Here is a 20,930-nt window from a genome sequence, read left to right as displayed (position 1 = left end):
TGTTGATGAGAGAGGCCAAAATAAAATTTCCTGCAGATCCGGAATCCAAGAAGGCCATAGTAGAGAAGGAAAAGGTAGAGGAAGATATCCGCACAGGCACAGTAAGGCGTGGAGAAGCAGAGTTGACATCAAGAACTGTCTCACCTTTGTGCGGAGTCAGCGTACGTTTTTCCAGGCGGGGAGGACGGATAGGACAATCCTTCAGGAAGTGTTCGGTACCGGCACAGTACAGGCACAGATTCTCCATGCGGCGTCGTGTCCTCTCTTGAGGTGTCAAGCGAGACCGGTCAACTTGCATAGCCTCCACGGCGGGAGGCACAGGAACGGATTGCAGAGGACCAGAGGAGAGAGGAGCCGGGGAGAAAAAACGCCTCGTGCGAACAAAGTCCATATCCTGGCGGAGCTCCTGACGCCTTTCGGAAAAACGCATGTCAATGCGAGTGGCTAGATGAATAAGTTCATGCAGGTTAGCAGGAATTTCTCGTGCGGCCAGAACATCTTTAATGTTGCTGGATAGGCCTTTTTTAAAGGTCGCGCAGAGGGCCTCATTATTCCAGGATAATTCGGAGGCAAGAGTACGGAATTGGATGGCGTACTCGCCAACGGAAGAATTACCCTGGACCAGGTTCAGCAGGGCAGTCTCAGCAGAAGAGGCTCGGGCAGGTTCCTCAAAGACACTTCGAATCTCCGTGAAGAAGGAGTGTACAGAGGCAGTGACGGGGTCATTGCGGTCCCAGAGCGGTGTGGCCCATGACAGAGCTTTCCCAGACAGAAGGCTGACTACGAAAGCCACCTTAGACCTTTCAGTAGGAAACTGGTCCGACATCATCTCCAAGTGCAGGGAACATTGTGAAAGAAAGCCACGGCAAAACTTAGAGTCCCCATCAAATTTGTCCGGCAAGGATAGTCGTAGGCCGGAAGCGGCCACTCGCTGCGGAGGAGGTGCAGGAGCTGGCGGAGGAGATGATTGCTGAAGCTGTGGTAGTAGCTGCTGTAGCATCACGGTCAGTTGAGACAGCTGGTGGCCTTGTTGCGCTATCTGTTGCGACTGCTGGGCGACCACCGTGGTGAGGTCGGCGACAACTGGCAGTGGAACTTCAGCGGGATCCATGGCCGGATCTACTGTCACGATTCGGCTGGCAGGAGGTGGATCCTCTGTGCCAGAGAGGGATTGGCGTGGACCGTGCTGGTGGACCGGTTCTAAGTTGCTACTGGTATTCACCAGAGCCCGCCGCAAAGCGGGATGGTCTTGCAGCGGCGGTAGCAACCAGGTCGTATCCACTAGCAACGGCTCAACCTCTCTGACTGCTGAAGATAGGCGCGGTACAAGGGAGTAGACAAGAGCAAGGTCGGACGTAGCAGAAGGTCGGGGCAGGCAGCAAGGATCGTAGTCAGGGGCAACGGCAGGAGGTCTGGAACACAGGCTAGTTACACACAAGGAAACGCTTTCACTGGCACAATGGCAACAAGATCCGGCGAGGGAGTGCAGGGGAAGTGAGGTATAAATAGGGAGTGCACAGGTGAACACACTAATTAAGCCAACTGGGCCAATCAGCGGCGCAGTGGCCCTTTAAATCGCAGAGACCCGGCGCGCGCGCGCCCTAAGGAGCGGGGCCGCGCGCGCCGGGACAGGACCGACGGAGAGCGAGTCAGGTACGGGAGCCGGGGTGCGCATCGCGAGCGGGCGCCACCCGCATCGCGAATCGCATTCCGGCTGGGAGAGGTATCGCAGCGCACCCGGTCAGCAGGTCTGACCGGGGCGCTGCAATTGCGAGGATGTTGCGAGCGCTCCGGGGAGGAGCGGGGACCCGGAGCGCTCGGCGTAACACACACCCACTAGAAAGATATCACAAATATAAACATCTTTATTGTACAAAAATACAAACACATGAAAAGAAGTTAGATGAGACAACAAGGACATCTAAAAACAATTAAAATCTCCCAAAGTGAGCAAACCACAACTTGGGGAGGGGCCATGAACCCCCTACTTAACCTGTCCTGCAAGATCACAAAAATCAAACTGCCACTGCATGTATGCACACTGAAATGAGTCTAGAAACATACTAGAACACAAATAATAAATACCTATAATATACAAAAGAATAAACAAAAAGGTAAATAATATAAGTGGCAAACCACAGACGGAGGAGCAGTTGTATACAGTTGCAGAACAGGACAGCCAGGACCTTATTATTTAGTACATTTATTTACAGCCCAAATGCATAACTTTACAGTTATCCACATAAAACTTAATTTGCCATGTCTGTGCCCAAGCCACTAGCTTACCCAGATCCCTCTGTAATATTATGTTATCCTCCTCTGTGGTGATCACCTTACCCATTTAGTGTCATCTGCAAATATAGAAATTCTCCTCTGTAATCCCTCTACAAGTTCATTAATAAATATATTGAAAAGAAGTGGACCCAGCACTGACCTGTGTGGTCCCCACTTGTAACTGTCACGCAACCAGAGAAAGTTCTATTAATACTCACCCTCTGCTTCCTGTCACTGAGCCTGTGCAGAAAAAATTTTGACCATTTGCCCATAGCAACCAATCAGATTGCTTCTGCAACTTCCAGCATGCCCAATTGCAGTTTTGCAACTGCCTGAGGCACCCTGGGAGACACTGGTGTGTATATATATTTGCTTACACTGTGGGACTGGGGGACCACTCTGAGCACTGCTGGAGATAATGGAGCACTCCGTGTAGGGCCAGTGCAAGGATTTTTGCCTACAGAAGTGAAGCTACATTTTGGCGCCGCAATACCCCCCCCCCCCCCGCCCACCTCCTGACAACAGAACTCGCTATACAGTGCCCCAATATAGTGCCAATGCCTCATATAGTGCTTAAAATATGCAGTACCCCTATAAAATGCCTGGTGCCCCATATATGCAGTGCCCCCATCCTCCATATAGTACCCAATATATTCAGTGACCCCATATATACAGTGCCCTTGCTGACTGTCCACATATATACAGTGCCCCCATATAGTGCTCAATATATATCTTGTGAAACTCACACTCTTCTCTGGCCTTTGTAGTCTACTCTGCTGCTTCTGACTTCACTTCAGCTCAGACCAGCAGCATGATCCTCCGCTCCGCTCCCACCATACTATGCTTCTGTGTGATGGCACAGTCTTCCAAAGCCTTAGGACGCAGTGGCGTTGCTGGGGTTGGTGTCACCCGGTGCGGTAAAAAATGGTGTCACCCCATACAACCCTCCCCAATGTAATCTTATAGCCTGTTTGAAAAACACCAGAGGTGAAGCGCGCTTTGGAATTTTTTTTCCAGTGTAATATTCAAATATACCAATTGCCACGTAATGGAAAAGTGCTAAAGATGTTTTTACCATGTAAAACTAAGCCTACAGCATTTATGGGACATAGTGAGGAGAATACACAATGATATCAGTGATTACAGGTGACGTCTTCTCTATAGTGAGGAGAATACACTATGATATCAGTGACTACAGGTGACATCTTCTCTATAGGGAGGAGAATACACAATGATATCAGTGATTACAGGTGATGTCTTCTCTATAGTGAGGAGAATACACAATAATATCAGTGACTACAGGTGACATCTTCTCTATAGTGAGGAGAATGCACAATGATATCAGTGATTACAGGTGACGTCTTCTCTATAGTGAGGAGAATACACAATGATATCAGTGATTACAGGTGCCGTCTTCTCTATAGTGAGGAGAGCACACAATGATATCAGTGATTACAGGTGACGTCTTCTCTATAGTGAGGAGAATACACAATGATATCAGTGACTACAGGTGATGTATTCTCTATAGTGAGAATACACAATAATATCAGTGACTACAGGTGACGTCTTCTCTATAGTGAGGAGAATACACAATGATATCAGTGATTACAGGTGACGTCTTCTCTATAGTGAGGAGAATACACAATGATATCAGTGATTACAGGTGACGTCTTCTCTATAGTTAGGAGAATACACAATGATATCAGTGATTACAGGTGACCTCTTCTCTATAGTGAGGAAAATACACGATGACATCAGTGACTACAGGTGATGTCTTCTCTATAGTGAGGACAATACACAATGACATCAGTGACTACAGGTGACGTCTTCTCTATAGTGAGGAGAATACACAATGATATCAGTGACTTCAGGTGACGTCTTCTCTATAGTGAGGAGAATACACAATGATATCAGTGACTACAGGTGACGTCTTCTCTATAGTCTTCCCTTATCTAATTCAGATGGTACATACCACTGGGTCCAGCTAAATGTTCACTCAGCAGAACTTGACGCTCAGATGGCATTGGTTCATTACTTTGTCAGCGGAGTCTGATCCTCTATATGAAAATGATAATTAAAGGAAAACTGTCAGCTTGCCCCCCCCCCCGCACTAACCAGTGGTAATGGATGGTATTGCGGGACGCTGATCAGTTTGATGCTTATCGTGCCCGGATCCGCCGCGCCGTTCTTCTATTTTTGGTATATGCTAATTAGCTGCTATCTTGCAGCTGCCGGGCTAACTGGAGCTCTGACATCAGCGCCACCCAGCTCACCAATATTCCTCCCCTCCCTCCACCTCTCCCTCTTCTCCCCGCTCTATAATGAATAGGGAGAGGCCGAGGAAGGGGAGGAATATTGATGAGCTGGGGGGCGCTGACGTCAGAGTGCCAGTTAGCAGCTAATTAGCATATTCCCAAAAAATAGAAGATTACGTCCGAACGGCGGGACGGATCCGGGCACGGTAAGCATCAAACGGATCAGCGTCCCCCGCACTACCAGACAGTACCGCTGGTTAGTGCGGGGGGAGTAAGCTAACAGTTTTCCTTTAATATAATGCTGCCACACACAGTGCTCTCTGAATATAATACTACCACACTGTTACGCCGAGCGCTCCGGGTCCCCGTTCCTCCCCGGAGCGCTCGCCTCATCCTCGTTGTTGCAGCGCCCCGGTCAGATCCACTGACCGGGTGCGCTGCGGTCCCGCCTCCAGCCGGGATGCGATTCGCGATGCGGGTGGCGCCCGCTCGCGATGCGCACCCCGGTCCCCGTACCTGACTCGCTCTCCGTCGGTCCTGTCCCGGCGCACGCGGCCCCGCTCCCTAGGGCGCGCGCGCGCCGGGTCTCTGCGATTTAAAGGGCCAGTGCACCAATGATGGTGCCTGGCCCAATCTTCCCAATTAGCTTAATTAGTTTCCACCTGTGCACTCCCTACTTATACCTCACTTCCCCTGCACTCCCTTGCCGGATCTTGTTGCCCTTGTGCCTAGTGAAAGCGTTCCCTTGTTTGTTCCTAGCCCGTGTTCCAGACCTCCTGCCGTTGCCCCTGACTACGATCCTTGCTGCCTGCCCCGACCTTCTGCTACGTCCGACCTTGCCTTTGTCTACTCCCTTGTACCGCGCCTATCTTCAGCAGTCAGAGAGGTGAGCCGTTGCTAGTGGATACGACCTGGTCACTACCGCCGCAGCAAGACCATCCCGCTTTGCGGCGGGCTCTGGTGAAAACCAGTAGTGACTTAGAACCGGTCCACTAGCGCGGTCCTCGCCATCCCTCTCTGGCACAGAGGATCCACTACCTGCCAGCCGGCATCGTGACAGTAGATCCGGCCATGGATTCCGCTGAGGTGCCGCTGTCAAGTCTTGCCGACATTTTCACGATGATCACCCAACAAAATCACCAGCTGGCATACTTGTCCTCCGTGAAACAGCAACTGAAGTCACAGTTACAGCAGCTGCTGCCACTGACACAGCAGCTGCAACTGCAACAACCATCTCCTCCGCCGTCTCCTGCAACTCCTCCGCAGCGTCCGGCCATGGATTCCGCTGAGGTGCCGCTGTCAAGTCTTGCCGACATTTCCACGATGATCACCCAACAAAATCACCAGCTGGCATACTTGTCCACCGTGACACAGCAACTGAAGTCACAGTTACAGCAGCTGCAACTGCAACAACCATCTCCTCCGCCGGCTCCTGCAACTCCTCCGCAGCAACCGGCCGCTCCTAACCCCTGCTTGTCCCTGCCGGACAAATTTGATGAGGACTCTAGACTCTGCCGTGGTCTCCTTTCTGGAAAGGCCTTGTCTGGGGCCACACCACTCTGGGACCGCAATGATCCTGCCACAGCCACAGTCCAGTCCTTCTTCGCTGAGGTCCGTGGTGTCTTCGAGGAGCCTGCCCGAGCTTCTTCTGCCGAGACTGCCCTGCTGAACCTGGCCCAGGGTGTTTCTTCCGTTGGCGAGTACGCCATTCAGTTCCGTGCTCTTGCTTCCGAGTTGTCCTGGAATAGTGAGGCTCTCTGCGCGACCTTTAAAAAAGGCCTATCCAGCAACATTAAAGATGTTCTGGCCGCACGAGAGACTCCTGCTAACCTACATGAACTCATTCATCTTGCCACTCGCATTGACATGCGTTTTTCCGGATGGCGTCTGGAGCTCCGCCTGGATATGGACTTTGTTCGCACGAGGCGTTTTTTCTCCCCGGCTCCTCTCTCCTCTGGTCCTCTGCAAACCGCTCCTGTGCCTCCCGCCGTGGAGGCTATGCAAGTTGACCGGTCTCGCTTGACACCTCAAGAGAGGACACGACGCCGCATGGAGAATCTTTGCCTGTACTATGCCGGTACCGAACACTTCCTGAAGGATTGTCCTATCCGTTCTCCCCGCCTGGAAAGACGTACGCTGACTCCGCACAAAGGTGACACAGTTCTTGATGTCAACTCTGCTTCTCCACGCCTTACTGTGCCTGTGCGGATATCTGCCTCTACCTTCTCTACTATGGCCTTCTTGGATTCCGGATCTGCAGGAAATTTTTTTTTGGCCTCTCTTATCAACAGGTTCAACGTCCCTGTGACCAGTCTCGCCAGACCCCTCTACATCAATTGTGTTTACAATGAAAAATTGGACTGTCTCGTGCGTTACCGCACGGAACCCCTCCTAATGTGCATCGGACCTCATCACGAAAAAATTGAGTTTTTTTTCCTCAGGTTCTTTGGCCCCAAGAAGAGGGGGAGACCCAAGGGGGGGGGTACTGTTACGCCGAGCGCTCCGGGTCCCCGTTCCTCCCCGGAGCGCTCGCCTCATCCTCGTTGTTGCAGCGCCCCGGTCAGATCCACTGACCGGGTGCGCTGCGGTCCCGCCTCCAGCCGGGATGCGATTCGCGATGCGGGTGGCGCCCGCTCGCGATGCGCACCCCGGTCCCCGTACCTGACTCGCTCTCCGTCGGTCCTGTCCCGGCGCGTGCGGCCCCGCTCCCTAGGGCGCGCGCGCGCCGGGTCTCTGCGATTTAAAGGGCCAGTGCACCAATGATGGTGCCTGGCCCAATCTTCCCAATTAGCTTAATTAGTTTCCACCTGTGCACTCCCTACTTATACCTCACTTCCCCTGCACTCCCTTGCCGGATCTTGTTGCCCTTGTGCCTAGTGAAAGCGTTCCCTTGTTTGTTCCTAGCCCGTGTTCCAGACCTCCTGCCGTTGCCCCTGACTACGATCCTTGCTGCCTGCCCCGACCTTCTGCTACGTCCGACCTTGCCTTTGTCTACTCCCTTGTACCGCGCCTATCTTCAGCAGTCAGAGAGGTGAGCCGTTGCTAGTGGATACGACCTGGTCACTACCGCCGCAGCAAGACCATCCCGCTTTGCGGCGGGCTCTGGTGAAAACCAGTAGTGACTTAGAACCGGTCCACTAGCGCGGTCCTCGCCATCCCTCTCTGGCACAGAGGATCCACTACCTGCCAGCCGGCATCGTGACACACACACTTTATCCTCTGAATAGAATACAATCGCACACTGTATCCTCAAGATATATAATACTACTACACACTGTGCTCTCTGAATATAATACTACTGAACACTGCGCTCTCTGAATAGAATACTACTGCACACTGCGCTCTCTGAATATAATACTACTGCACATTGTACTCTCTGAATATAAACCTGGCATACACTGTACTCTCTGAATATAATACTACTGCACACTGTACTCTCTGAATATAATACTACTGCACATTGTACTCTCTGAATATAAACCTGGCATACACTGTACTCTTTGAATATAATACTACTGCACACTGCGCTCTCTGAATATAATACAATCGCACACTGTACCCTCAAAATATATACTACTACTACTACACACTGTGCTCTCAGAATATGATACTACTGCACACACTGTACTCTCTGAATATAATTGTCACGGATCGGCAGGCTGGAGGTGGATCCTCTGTGTCAGAGAGGGTTTGGCGAGGACCGTGTCGGTGGACCAGTTCTAAGTAGCTACTGGTTTTCACCAGAGCCCGCCGCAAAGCGGGATGGTCTTGCAGCGGCGGTAGCAACCAGGTCGTATCCACCGGCAACGGCTCAACCTCTCTGACTGCTGAGATAGGCATGGTACAAGGGATAAGGCAAGAGCAAGGTCGGACGTAGCAGAAGGTCAGGGCAGGCAGCAAGGATCGTAGTCAGGGGCAACGGCAGGAGGTCTGGAACACGGGCTAGGAACAAACAAGGGAACGCTATCACTAGGCACAAGGGCAACAAGATCCGGCAAGGGAGTGCAGGGGAAGTGAGGTATAAGTAGGGAGTGCACAGGTGGAAACTAATTAAGCTAATTGGGAAGATTGGGCCAGGCACCATCATTGGTGCACTGGCCCTTTAAATCTAGAGAGCTGGCGCGCGCGCGCCCTAGAGAGCGGAGCCGCGCGCGCCAGAGCATGACAGCCGGGGACCGGGACAGGTAAGTGACTTGGGACGCGATTCGCAAGCGGGCGCGTCCCGCTGTGCGAATCGCATCCCCGACGGCCATGACAGTGCAGCGCTCCCGGTCAGCGGGACTGACCGGGGCGCTGCAGGAAGAGAGACGCCGTGAGCGCTCCGGGGAGGAGCGGGGACCCGGAGCGCTCGGCGTAACAGTACCCCCCCCCCTTGGGTCTCCCCCTCTTCTTGGAGCCTGAGAACCTGAGGACAAGACTATTGTCCAGGATGTCGTCCTCAGGTTCCCAAGATCTCTCCTCTGAGCACTCGACTACAAAGGGTCCAAGATAACGTGGTCCGAGATACAAACTGGGGACACGGAAGCCGAAATACTTGGCGGAGAGCCACACGAAAACAGGAGGAGCTCTTCTCTTTTTTCCGGCAAGCTTCTTCACCCGGGATGAGGCCAGCATGAGGAATATCAGGGTCTTTTTCCAGATGGTGGCGAAGCCCCGGGAAACCACATCAACAGCGGGCACACAAGAAGGCGTGGGGGTGGGGAGGGAGGGAAGAGGGTCAAGCCCGGCACGGGGCAGAGTGTCAACAGGACGGGAGCCGTGAGGAGGAGGCACAGCATAGTCCAGACAGGCCTTGGGGAGGCCAGGTAAAGGGGGAGACACAGAGGCTTGACTGACGGGACTGGGAGCAGACGTGAGGCACTTCCTGTGGCAAGAAGCACCCCAGCTCCCGATCTCCCCGGTGGTCCAGACAAGGGCAGAAGATGGGGGTTGGAGCCATGGCAGACCGAGGAGGACTTCAGAGGAGCATTTGGGCCAAACAAAAAGTTCCATGCTGAAGAGCAGGGGTTCTGTGCGGTAACGCACAGTGCAGTGTAGAAGTAAATCTTCTTTCTTCCTGCGGCGAGTCCTCTCTTCAGGGGTCAGGCGGGACCGATCCAGTTGCATAGCCTCCTCGGCGGGAGGCACAGGGGTGGATTGCAAAGGATACTGTAAGAGAGGTGCTCCGGGCGGTGTGGCACATGGCAGGGCCTTCCCAGGCAGGAGACCACGGCAGAGTCTAGAGTCCCCATCAAATTTGTCCGGCAGGGACAAGCAGAGGTTAGGAGCGGCCGGTTGCTGCGGAGGAGTTGCAGGAGCCGGCGGAGGAGATGGTTGTTGCAGCTGTAGCTGTGACTGAAATTGTAACTGAAGCTGCTGTATCTGTGACTGAAGTTGCTGTGTCACGGTGGTCAAGTATGCCAGCTGGTGATTTCGTTGGGTGATCTTTAGGGCTTGCTGGGCGATCACCGTGGAAATGTCGGCAAGACTTGACAGCGGCACCTCAGCGGAATCCATGGCCGGATCTACTGTCACGGATCGGCAGGCTGGAGGTGGATCCTCTGTGTCAGAGAGGGTTTGGCGAGGACCGTGTCGGTGGACCGGTTCTAAGTAGCTACTGGTTTTCACCAGAGCCCGCCGCAAAGCGGGATGGTCTTGCAGCGGCGGTAGCAACCAGGTCGTATCCACCGGCAACGGCTAAACCTCTCTGACTGCTGAGATAGGCATGGTACAAGGGATAAGGCAAGAGCAAGGTCGGACGTAGCAGAAGGTCAGGGCAGGCAGCAAGGATCGTAGTCAGGGGCAACGGCAGGAGGTCTGGAACACGGGCTAGGAACAAACAAGGGAACGCTATCACTAGGCACAAGGGCAACAAGATCCGGCAAGTGAGTGCAGGGGAAGTGAGGTATAAGTAGGGAGTGCACAGGTGGAAACTAATTAAGCTAATTGGGAAGATTGGGCCAGGCACCATCATTGGTGCACTGGCCCTTTAAATCTAGAGAGCTGGCGCGCGCGCGCCCTAGAGAGCGGAGCCGCGCGCGCCAGAGCATGACAGCCGGGGACCGGGACAGGTAAGTGACTTGGGACGCGATTCGCAAGCGGGCGCGTCCCGCTGTGCGAATCGCATCCCCGACGGCCATGACAGTGCAGCGCTCCCGGTCAGCGGGACTGACCGGGGCGCTGCAGGAAGAGAGACGCCGTGAGCGCTCCGGGGAGGAGCGGGGACCCGGAGCGCTCGGCGTAACAATAATACTACTGCACACTGTGCTCTCTGAATATGATACTACTGCACACTGCACTCTCTGAATATGATACTACTGCACACACTGTACTCTCTGAATATAATACTACTACACACTGTGCTCTCTGAATATAATACTACTGCACACTGCTCTCTCAAAATATAATACTACTGCACACTGTGCTCTCTGAATATGATACTACTGCATACTGCACTCTTTCAGAATATAATACTACTGCACACTGTGCTCTCTGAATATGATACTACTGCATACTCTGCTCTCTGAATATGATACCACTGCACTCTCTGAATATGATACTACTGCACACTGCACTCTCTGAATATGATACTACTGCACACTGCGCTCTCTGAATATGATACTACTGTACATTGTACCCTCTGAATATAATACTACCACACACTGTACCTTTGGAATATAATAATACCACACACTATACCCTCTAAGTATAATACTGCCACACATTGTGTCCTCTATATATAACACTACCACACACTGCACTCTCTGAATATGATACTATTACATACTGCGCTCTCTGAATATGATACTACTGCACACTGCACTCTCTGAATATGATACTACTGCACACTCTGCTCTCTGAATATGATACTACTGCACACTGCGCTCTCTGGATATGGTACTACTGCACATTGTACCTTTGGAATATAATAATACCACACACTATACCCTCTGGGTATAATACTGCCACAGATTGTATCCTCTATATATAACACTACCACACACTGCACTCTCTGAATATGATACTACCACACAATGTACCTTTGGAATATAATAATACCACACACTATACCCTCTGAGTATAATACTGCCACAGATTGTATCCTCTATATATAACACTACCACACACTGCACTCTCTGAATATGATACTACTGCACATTGTACCCTCTGAATGATACTACTGCACAATGTACCTTTGGAATATAATAATACCACACACTATACCCTCTGAGTACAATACTGCCACAGATTGTATCCCCTATATATATATATTACACTACCACACACTGCACTCTCTGAATATGATACTATTACATACTGCGCCTCTGAATATAACCTTGTCATACATTAAACCTTATATGATACACCATACCTCACCCTCACATATAGTGGTAATGCCTCCTGACCTGTGCAGGGGTAATACGCACAGTGATGTCACAGTACAGCGATGAAACACCCAATAATGTCACAATACAGGGATAATATATACAGTGATGTCACAATAAAGGGGTAATACACACAGTGATGTCACAGTGTAGGGATAATACACACAGTGATGTCACAGTGCAAGGATAATACACACAGTGATGTCACCGTACAGAGATAATACACACAGTGATGTCACAGTGCAAGGATAATACACACAGTGATGTCACAGTACAGGGATAATACACACAGTGATGTCACAGTACAGGGATAATACACACAGTGATGTCACCGTACAGAGATAATACACACATTGAGGTCACAGTACAGGGATAACACACACAGTGATGTCACAGTACAGGGATAATACACACAGTGATGTCACAGTACAGGGATAATACACACAGTGATGTCACCGTACAGAGATAATACACACATTGAGGTCACAGTACAGGGATAATACACACAGTGATGTCACATTACAGGGATAATACACACAGTGATGTCACCGTACAGAGATAATACACACATTGAGGTCACAGTACAGGGATAACACACACAGTGATGTCATAGTAGGGGGATATACACAGTACAGGGATAATACACACAGTGATGTCACCGTACAGAGATAATACACACAGTTACATAGTTACATAGTTAGTACGGTCGAAAAAAGACATATGTCCATCAAGTTCAACCAGGGAATTAAGGGGTAGGGGTGTGGCGCGATATTGGGGAAGGGATGGGATTTTATATTTCTTCATAAGCATTAATGTTATTTTGTTCCATAAATGTATCTAATCCTGTTTTAAAGCTGTTAATTGTTCCTACTGTGACCAGTTCCTGAGGTAGACCGTTCCATAAATTCACAGTCCTCACGGTAAAGAAGGCGTGTCGCCCCTTGAGACTAAACTTTTTCTTCTCCAGACGGAGGGAGTGTCCCCTCGTCCTTTGGGGGGGTTTAACCTGGAACAGTTTTTCTCCATATTTTTTGTATGGGCCATTAATATACTTATATACGTTTATCATATCCCCCCTTAAACGTCTCTTCTCAAGACTAAACAATTGTAACTCCTTTAATCGCTCCTCATAGCTAAGATGTTCCATGCCCCATATTAGTTTAGTCGCGCGTCTCTGCACCCTTTCCAACTCCGCAGTGTCCCTTTTATGGACAGGTGCCCAAAACTGAACAGCATATTCCAGGTGAGGCCGTACCAATGCTTTATAAAGGGGGAGTATTATGTCCCTGTCCCTTGAGTCCATGCCTCTTTTTATACATGACAATATCCTGCCGGCTTTGGAAGCAGCAGCCTGACATTGCATGCTATTCTGTAGTCTGTGATCTACAAGTACACCCAGATCCTTCTCTACCAGTGACTCTGCCAGTTTAATCCCCCCTAAGACATACGATGCATGCAGGTTATTAGTACCCAGATGCATAACTTTACATTTATCCACATTGAACCTCATTTGCCAAGTGGATGCCCAGACACTTAGTCTATCCAAGTCATCCTGTAACTTATGCACATCCTCTATAGACTGTACCGTGCTACAAAGCTTGGTGTCATCTGCAAAGATAGAAACAGAGCTGTTAATACCATCCTCTATATCATTGATAAATAAATTAAACAACAGCGGGCCCAGTACTGAACCTTGGGGTACACCACTAATTACCGGGGACCAATCAGAGTACGAATCATTGACCACCACTCTCTGGGTACGATCCATGAGCCAGTGTTCAATCCAGTTACAAACTAAAGTTTCCAAGCCCAAGGACCTTAACTTACCTGTCAGACGTCTGTGAGGGACAGTATCAAATGCTTTGGCAAAATCCAGAAACACTATATCCACAGCCATTCCTCTGTCAAGGCTTCTACTCACCTCTTCATAAAAGCAAATTAGATTGGTTTGACAACTTCTATCCTTAGTAAACCCATGCTGGCTATCACTTATAATACAATTATCCCCTATGTATTCCTGTATGTAATCCCTTATAAGTCCTTCAAACAATTTACCCACAATGCACGTTAAACTTACCGGTCTATAGTTTCCTGGGGAAGACCTAGAGCCCTTCTTGAAGATTGGCACCACATTCGCCTTGCGCCAGTCCCTTGGCACAATACCAGACACCATAGAATCTCTAAATATCATGAACAGGGGTACAGATATTACTGAACTTACCTCTCTAAGAACTCTTGGGTGTAGTCCTAGTAGGGGGATATACACAGTACAGGGATAATACACACAGTGATGTCACAGTACAGGGATAATACACACAGCAATATCACAGTACAGGGATACACACAGTACAGGGATAATACACACAGTGATGTCACCGTACAGAGATAATACACACAGTGATGTCACAGTACAGGGATAATACACACAGTGATGTCACCGTACAGAGATAATACACACATTGAGGTCACAGTACAGGGATTATACACACAGTGATGTCACAGTACAGGGATAATACACACAGTGATGTCACAGTACAGGGATAATACACACAGTGATGTCACCGTACAGAGATAATACACACATTGAGGTCACAGTACAGGGATAATACACACGATGATTTCACAGTAGAGGGATAATACACACAGTGATGTCACAGTACAGTATAATGCACACAGTGATGTCACAGTACAGTGATAATGCACACAGTGATGTCACAGTACAGGGATAATACAAACAGTGATGTCACAGTACAGGGATAATACACACAGTGATGTCACCGTACAGAGATAATACACACATTGGGGGAGATTTATCAAAACCTGTGCAAAGGAAAAGTTGACCAGTTGCCCATAGCAACCAATCAGATCGATTCTTTCATTTTGCAGAGGCCTTGTTAAAAATGAAAGAAGCGATCTGATTGGTTGCTATGGGCAACTGGGCAAATTTTCCTCTGCACAGGTTTTGATAAATCTCCCCCATTGAGGTCACAGTACAGGGATAATACACATGATGATGTCACAGTAGAGGGATAATACTCACAGTGATGTCACAGTACAGGGAAACTGCACACAGTGATGTCACAGTACAGGGATAATACACACAGTGATGTCATAGTACAGGGAAACTGCACACAGTGATGTCACAGTACAGGGATAATACCCACAGTGATGTCACCATACAGAGATAATACACACAGTGATGTCATAGTAGAGGGATATACACAGTACAGGGTTAGAACTCACAATGGGGTGAGGATTGGCAGGGGTCAGGGCACAGTATTTATAGTGTTACCTATGTAACCTGCCTGTCATGCCATCACCCACTGTTCACCTGCACTCTGGTCCTTCCTCTGACCCCAGCAGGCCTCCGTATGAGTCTATGATCACATGACCAGCAGGGGAGGAGCTGAGCTGGAGGTTGAGATCGCTGTGTGTATGGCAGTGTTTCCCAAGCAGGTGCATACAGATATAGCAAAACTACAACTCCCAGCATATCCAGACAGCTTTTGGCTATCTGGGCATGCTGGGAGCTGTGGTTTTCAACAGCTGGATGCAAACTGCTTGGGAAACACTGCTATAGGAAGGCAGTGAAGGGGTCCATATGTGTACACATAGGACACAACAGAGCAGGTATATTTCCCCTCCCCTGGATCTCCACTGATGGCAGGAGCGGCTCACAGTTGGGGGCCCGGCTGTATGAGTCATCTGTGACTGTGGGGACTCATAATGATGCGCACAGTCCTGAAGCCGCCGGCCACCGCGGTGCCTGTCACAGGAGGGGGGGGGAGGGGTGTTCAGCGGTCGGGATTGCTGCCCCCATGAAAAGTGCCTTATAGGAAAAACCGTCCCTGGCTGCAGCGCAGTGGACCGGTGGGGCTAAAGGGCTAGCTGCTTTGGGCCCCCAGGAATGGCAGGGCCCAGGGCAGCTGCCCCTTTTGCCCCGTGTTAAAGACGGCCCTGCCCAGCATGTCTGGACAGCCAAAGGATGTCTGGGTATACTGGGAGTTAAAGTTTGGCAACAGCTGGAGGCACCCTGGCCTAGTAAAATAAAAAAGTACCAACCTGCTATCCTCAATGACTGGCAGATAACTAAGGGTAGGGTCACACTTAATGAATCCGCAGCATATTTTACGCTGCAAATCCGCCGGTGACCCAACCCATTTTGTGCCTCCAGCTGTTGCCCCCCCCCCCTTTTCCCCCACTTCGCCCATGACCTGCCTGCAGCGGCAATCTGCTGATATGAGCAGCCACACGGGACAGAGCAGCTGCAATGTCTGAGGGCACTGCGCATGTGCAGTGTACTCAGACAACATGACTGCTCCGCGATGTCTGAGTGGACTCGATGACTCGCAGGTCCCCTGTGTGGCTGCTCGTAGCAGGCTAGGGGGGGAGGTGGGGGAATTGGGGGTGACAACAGCTGGAGGCACAAAATGGGTCGGGTCACTGGCAGATCTGCAGCGTAAAATATGCTGCGGATCCGTTACGTGTTACCCTACCCTGAACCTAGAACACGTTGCAGCAGAAATAGTAGAAATAGAATCCTGATCGTTTGGATAGGGGATGAGATGTTTAGGGGCGGAGTACCCCTTTAACCCCTTAAGGACTCAGGGCATACCTGTACGTCTTGAGTCCTGTTAACAGGGTTTAAACCGTTCTCATGACAAGAGAACACTTTAAACCCAGTGGGTCCCAACTGATATCAGCAGCCAGGACCCAGAGTTAATGCCAGGCACCGCCGATCAGGCAGATGCCCGGCATTAACCCTTTATCAAAGTTAGTTGCGGCGTCTAAAGCGAAATTTAAAACTATCCCGGCAGCTCAGAGGAGCTGATCGGGACTATCGCGACAGAATCGTGATGTCCCGATCAGCTTACTGGATGACAGGAGGGTCCTCACCTGCCTCCTGGTCGTCCGATTGGTGATCTACTGCTCCAAGCCTGCTCAGCAGGCTGGAGCAGCAGAGCGCCGATAGCACTGATCAATGCTATGGCATAGCAGTGATCAGAGTATGCAGTCAGAAGATTGCATGGTATAGCCCCTAAAAAAAAAAGTTAAAAGTGTTTAAAAAAAAGAATACATGTGAATAAGCCCACCCTTAATAAAAAGTTGAATAACCCCCTTTTCCTATTTTTTTAATAAAATAATGTAATAAAAAAAAATCATATGTGGTACTGCCGCGTGCAGAAATGTCCAAACTATTCAAACGGTCGATGACTTAAATGTAAAACAATTGTGACATTTTGCTCCCTTCATATACCATAAAAATATTAATGAAAAAAGCTATAAAAACTACAGACCATGGCGCAAAAAATGAGCTCTCATATAGCCCTGTATGCAGAAAAATAAAAAAAGAAGATAGATTAAGCATTAAGAAGATATTAAGCATACTAATTTTGGTGCATGTGGTTATAATTTTTTTAACCCCTTAAGGACTCAGGATTTTTCAGTTTTTGCACTTTCGTTTTTTCCTCCTTACCTTTTAAAAATCATAACCCTTTCAATTTTCCACCTAAAAATCCATATTATGGCTTATTTTTTGCGTCACCAATTCTACTTTGCAGTGACATTAGTCATTTTACCCAAAAATGCACGGCAAAATGGAAAAAAAATCATTGTGCGACAAAATCGAAGAAAAATGCCATTTTGTAACTTTTGGGGGCTTCCGTTTCTACGCAGTGCATATTTCGGTAAAAATTACACTTTATCATTATTCTGTAGGTCCATACGGTTAAAATGATCCCCTACTTATAAAGGTTGGATATTGTTGTACTTCTGGAAAAAATCATAACTACATGCAGGAAAATTTATACGTTTAAAAATTTCATCTTCTGACCCCTATAACTTTTTTATTTTTCCACGTACAGGACGGTATGAGGACTCATTTTTTTGCGCCATGATCTGAAGTTTTTATCGGTATGATTATTGTTTTGATCTGACTTTTTGATCACTTTTTATTCATTTTTTAATGGTATAAAAAGTGACCAAAAATGCACTTTTTTTGACTTTGGAATTTTTTTGCACGTACGTCATTTTTAAGCGCACTGCATAGAAACAGAAGCCCTAAAAAGTTGCATATGGCGTTTTTTTTTTCCATTTCACTCCACAAAGAATCTTTTTTTTTGTTTCACCGCGGATTATGTTATAAAATAAGTAATGTCATTACAAAGTACAATTGGTGATGCAAAAAACAAGTCCTTATATGGGTCTGTAGGTGCAAAATTGAACGTGTTATGATTTTTTAGAAGGTAAGGAGGAAAAAACAAAACATTTTTGAGTCCCTAAGGTGAAAATGGGCTGAGTCCTTAAAGGGTTAAGGGCAAGATGGGTTATGCCCGAAAGGGAATAATAATAACAATTATTATTACAACGGGTCAGAATTGGGTGAATTTGAGGCTATTGTTTATTTTTTTAAGTTAAAATGTTTTAACAATAGTAAAATAAAACAAAATATAAATTAAGCGGCAGATGAGCAGGATACTTGGCACCACTTAGAATTCCGGACTGGTAAATGGCTTGAAAGTGTGTACGTCCCCTTTAACTGCTATGAGAGCTATATATGTGGTGCTTGCACGCTGGGGGTATAGCAAATCACAATGTATCATCAAAGATAAAGAAATGCGGAGCACTCACCCAAGCTTCTTCTGCAGTGGTAGTTTATTGCAAAACTTACAACATACGGGTACATGGGTGGGGGAGCTGTGTAGGAGGGCGCGGGGGTATCGACCCGGTCACGGACCGTTGCGCGCTTCTGCGCTTCGTCAGACCGGCAATATCAGACCAGGTCTGACGAAGCGCAGAAGCTCTCAACGATCCGTCACCGAGTCGATACCCCTGCGTCCTCCTACACAGCTCCCTCACCCGTGTACCCCTATGTTGTAAGTTTTGCAATAAACTACCACTGCAGAAGACGCTTGGGTGAGTGCTCCGCATTTCTTTATCTTTAATGATACAAAATATAAATTAAGTATCACTGTTATAACACTGACCCCTAGAATAATGATATCATGTTAATTTTATTGAGGTTGGCCCTTATCACAAGAGTAACGATTATGGGTCCAGAATCTCCTCCAGTAGGTGGCACTGTTCAACAAGAGATTTTTATTCTCAGAATGAACTACTGTACTTTGCATATTCTTTTTACATTTGTCATTTTTAAAAAGGCTGCAAGGCAGCTGAAACGTTGCATCCCTGTAGGCTTAAGATAAAAAAAAAAAAAAACAGTGGTCATCGACGTAGTGCACCAAATCCGACATAGTCCTCCACATACACATATCTGAAAGACAAAAGCTGGAATGCTGTGTTCACACTTAATATTTTCATTATGCCTTTTAAATAAAAATGCTGTTTGAGATAACAGCCTCTCACCACTCCCGCTCCTGGCTGTATCTTCAGTTGCAGTGCCACCTCTAGTGACCATCATGTGACCTCTAGAGGCGGGGCTACAGAAGAAGAATGCAATCAGGAACAAGAGAGGTTAGAGACCTGTCACCAGAGAGTTGTCACATACCGGCAGGACTGGTAGTGGATCCTCTGAATCAGAGAGGCGATGACGCGGGTTGTACCAGAGGACCGGTTCTAAGTGGTTACTGCTTTTCACCAGAGCCCACCGCAAGGCGGGATGGACTTGCTGCGGCAGTAACCACCAGGTCGTATCCTCCAGTAGCAACTCAACCTCTCTGGTGGCTGATATGGTGTGGTACACAGGGAGCAGGCAAGAGCGTAGTCAGACGTAGCAGAGGTCAGGGCAGGCAGCAAGGGTTCACAGGCGAGTATACGGTAGCAATGGGTACGGCAACTGGCAAGGCTATAATCACTGTAGGGAACGCTTTCTCAGAGGCACAAGGCACAAAGATCCGGCAGGGGCAGGAAGGGGCAGGTGCCTTTTATTGGGAAATCACAATGGGAGGTGTGGAACCAGCGCACCAATTACCGGTGCGCTGGCCCTTTAAATTTACTGAAGCCGGCACGCGCGTGCCCTAGAGAGCGGGGCCATGCGCGCCGGGATCCAGGAGCAAGTGAGATGAACGGGGACGCGGCGCGTGAGCGGCGACCAGCCGCCTCGCTAGCCGCGTCCCTGCCACAGTGTGACCCGCGCTCCCGGTCAGTGTGTTTGACCGGGAGACGCCGGGACCCCAGCACGGAGGACACAGGCAGCGGGCGCTCCGGTCCGGAGGTGGAGACCTGGAGCGCTCGCTGTGACAGTACCCCCCCCCCCCTTAGGTCTTCCTCTCTTTTTGGTACCAAGGAAGTTGAGAATGAGACTGCGGTCCAAGATGTTATTTTCAGGCTCCCAAGACCTTTCTTCAGGACCGCAGCCTTCCCAATCGACCAAAAAAAAATCTTTTCCCCGAACAAGCTTGGAGGCTAGGATTTCTTTAACAGTAAAAACATCAGAGGTACCAGTGACAGGTGTGGAAGAAAGAAATTTGGGAGAGAAGCGATTAAAGATAGCAGGTTTGAGAAGGGAGACATGAAAAGAGTTATGAATTCTGAGGGAGGGAAGGACACCGGATTAATGCGGCTCTTGACTCTGAAGGGACCTAGGTAACGAGGACCCAGCTTGTAATTTGGTACCTTGAATCTAATGTACTTCGAAGAGAGCTACACCTTGTCACCGGGACGGAATTCTGGAGGAGCTCTACGACTCTTGTCGGCCTGGAGCTTCATACGGGCCGAGGACTTGAGGACTGCTGTGTGAGTCTCTCGCCAAATAGATGAGAAGTCCAGAAGTAAATCCTCTACCGCTGGTACAGAGGTGGGAGCAGAGATCCTAGGCAGAAGATGACGACCATAAACCACAAAAAATGGAGACTTGTTGGTAGCGGAAGATTGCTTGAAGTTATATGAGAACTCTGCCCAAGGGAGCAAGTCCGACCAATCATCTTGGCGGGTGGACACAAAATGGCGAAGATAATCTCCCAGAGTCTGGTTCACCCGTTCTACTTGGCCGTTGGACTGTGGGTGATACGAGGAAGAAAAGTCCAGCTTGACTCCGAGTTGACCACAGAGAGCCCTCCAAAACTTGGAAACTAACTGC

The 20,930-nt window shown here is 49.1% G+C and overlaps 1 protein-coding gene and 1 long non-coding RNA gene across 3 annotated transcripts in view; one reads left to right on the top strand and one right to left on the bottom strand.

Moving 5' to 3' along the window:
* Nucleotides 1–15,957, bottom strand: part of LOC130313962 (uncharacterized) — a 33,937-nt gene extending 17,980 nt beyond the window's left edge. The window contains exon 1 of the long non-coding RNA XR_008861754.1: nucleotides 15,186–15,957. This is a non-coding gene — a long non-coding RNA (uncharacterized LOC130313962). The remainder of the gene's footprint in view (nucleotides 1–15,185) is intronic.
* Nucleotides 1–20,930, top strand: part of LOC130313961 (uncharacterized) — a 58,467-nt gene that overhangs the window by 16,380 nt on the left and 21,157 nt on the right. The window lies entirely within an intron of this gene.

The sequence above is a fragment of the Hyla sarda genome, unplaced genomic scaffold (assembly GCF_029499605.1).
Source record: "Hyla sarda isolate aHylSar1 unplaced genomic scaffold, aHylSar1.hap1 scaffold_18, whole genome shotgun sequence".
NCBI lineage: Eukaryota > Metazoa > Chordata > Amphibia > Anura > Hylidae > Hyla > Hyla sarda.
Note: the sequence above shows the minus strand (reverse complement) of the source record. Positions and strands in the feature narration are given on the sequence as shown.